The sequence below is a fragment of the Hetaerina americana genome, unplaced genomic scaffold, assembly GCF_022747635.1.
Source record: "Hetaerina americana unplaced genomic scaffold, ioHetAmer1.1.p SCAF_13, whole genome shotgun sequence".
In the NCBI taxonomy this organism is placed as follows: domain Eukaryota; kingdom Metazoa; phylum Arthropoda; class Insecta; order Odonata; family Calopterygidae; genus Hetaerina; species Hetaerina americana.
Window position 1 is genome coordinate 231,744 of NW_027286403.1, and position 2,561 is coordinate 234,304.

The following is a 2,561-nucleotide window of genomic DNA, read 5'->3' on the forward strand; positions in this document are numbered from 1 at the left end:
GGGCTTCATCCGGGCGACGGAAGGGTGCTTTGAGCACAATTTCCTCCTTCAAGCGGCCATTGATGACGCTCGAAGGAACTACAAGGAGATTGCGGTCGCCTGGCTGGACCTTGCCGATGCCTTTGGCTCCGTCCCCCACCCTCACATCCTCCGCACCCTAAAGGCAATGGCTATGCCGGAGTCTATGATACAGTTAATATCCGCGCTGTATACCGGCACGACGACCATCGCCGAGCTGAAGTCAGAGACCACGGATCCCATCGCCATCCACTGCGGAGTGAGGCAGGGTGATCCGCTGTCCCCGCTACTCTTTAACCTGGCTATCGAGCCACTAATCCGAGCAATACTCAACACGCGGGGCACCACGGCGTACCGCTTTGGGCCGACGTCCCTGTGTGTTTTGGCCTACGCCGACGACCTGGTCGTCGTGGGCAGGAGCGCGGGTATGCTTCGGAGCATCCTGCACGTGGCTAGCAGAGCAGCCGACTGGTGCGGGCTCCAATTCAAGCCGAGGAAGTGCGCGAGCCTACACCTCGACTTCCGGAAGGGTCAGCAAAAGGTGCAGGCCACCACCTTCTGCATCCAGGGTGGTGATATAAGAGCGCTGAAGGAAGGGGACCACTCCATGTACCTGGGTTCCCCCGTGGGATTTAAAACATGTACATCCCCAACCACCGCCCTGGAAAACCTTATGGCGGACCTTGCATGCCTCAAGGCCAGTGACCTCCTCCCATGGCAGAAACTCGACGCTCTAAGGACTTTCCTCCTGACCAGGATGTCCTTCCCACTGAGAGTGGCACCGGTTACCCGCAAAGACCTGGACCAAGCCGACAGGGCTATCCGGAAGGCGGTCAGGTCCTGGCTCTTCCTCCCGGTACGGGCAAGTACGGAGATCCTCCACATTCCAAGCCATGCTGGGGGCGGAGGCTACATGCCACTACCGCATGAAGCCAGCATCCTGGCTATTGTGCAGGTGTACCGGATGCTCACCTGCAAAGACGCTACCATCCGAGGGGCAGCGTGGTATGGCCTCCGAGACTCCGTGCACAAACGCATGGGGAGGAGCGGCCCTACTCCGGACAGGCGGGTAATGTGCCTCTATCTCTCAGGGTCGATGGAAGGCGACCTGGGAAACGACGCAGGAGAGATAGCGTCCACATGGTCGAGGGCCAGAAAGGCCACAAGATGCCTGGCCCCCTTCTGCGCTCCAGAGTGGGAGTGGAGTGAGATGCGACGGGAGATCTCCCTTCGGGTGAGAAACCCCTCGCCATCAACCGACCTGTGCATCATCCCACCATCTGCCCGGCACCGACTAACCGCCGTCCTCAGGGGGGCTGTGTCGGAGTGCTTCCGCCGCCGCCTGGTGGCAAAACCCGACCAGGGCAGAATGATGGAGGTGGTCACAGCGAGCGCGGAGGGGAGCCACTTCATACTGTCTGGGGAGCACACTCGCCTGGTGGACTGGGCCTTCGTCCACCGAGGAAGACTCAATGTGCTCCCCTTACTAGGCGCACTGAGGGGGAGCGCGAGACCAGAGTCCACCCTTTGCAGGCTCTGCAAGGAGACGGATGAGACTCTGGTCCACGTCCTAAACCAGTGCCTCGCCCACAGGCAGCTCCGCATCGCCCGGCACAACGGGATTCAGGAGCTCCTACTGGAGTGCCTCCCGCCCTCATGGGAAGTCGCTGTGGACAAGAGAGTCCCCGGTCAGGACTCAAGGCTTCGTCCTGACCTGGTGATCCGCGAAGGGGACAATATCCATATCGTGGATGTTACGGTCCCCTTCGAAAACCGGATGTCGGCTTTCCGAGTGGCACGGGCGGTAAAACTGGAAAAATACCGTGGGCTGGCCGAGAGCATTCGCGTCGCCCACGAGTACAAAGTTACTGTCCGCCTGGGTGCCATCATCGTTGGGGCCCTCGGGTCCTGGGATAGAAAAAATGATGCGGTTTTATCCCGACTCGGCATCCAGAAGGGCAGGGCTCGTGGGCTGAGCAGGAAAATGTGTTCGGCAGCCATCGCGGTATCAACAGATATATACCGGAAGCACATGAAGTTGCAGGACCGGTAGCGTGTAGTGCTATAGTGTAGTGTTTAAGGGACATGTAGGTTTTCTTTTATGTATTCATGGACTTGTAGGAACACATCCATTGCCCTTGGGACGTGGATAATTCCACCTGGAGGATAAATTTTGTTTTATGTACATGTCACTAATTATGTGAATAAAAAGGTGGTTCCCTCAAGGTGAGGCTTGTCCATTGCACTCCGGACAGGCTGACCCTTGCGATTGCCCCAAATGTGGGTAACTCGGGCGTATAATATTTGGTAGTAGGGACTGCGTTCGCGCTGTCCCTTATAATACGGGGAAAATTGAGATCGCCATATATGTTATTCTTATTATGGATTTCTGTGGTATAGGGAGCAGGGAAAGAGTTCCCGAACGATATTTGTTAATTATGGTTGAGCGTAAGTGAGTTCTGTCGTCCCACTTGGGATCCCGGCCGACTCTCCCTCATTCTTCAAATCACAACGCTGAAAATGTGTTGTCGACTCCAGATTAC

The 2,561-nt window shown here is 57.0% G+C and overlaps 1 non-coding gene across 1 annotated transcript; it reads left to right on the top strand.

The window, feature by feature from the left end:
• The first annotated feature begins 2,196 nt into the window (after window positions 1-2,196).
• LOC139686164 (U1 spliceosomal RNA) lies at window positions 2,197-2,355 on the top strand. The gene has a single exon (XR_011700312.1). It is a non-coding gene; the product is annotated as a U1 spliceosomal RNA (small nuclear RNA).
• The last annotated feature ends 206 nt before the right edge of the window (window positions 2,356-2,561 follow it).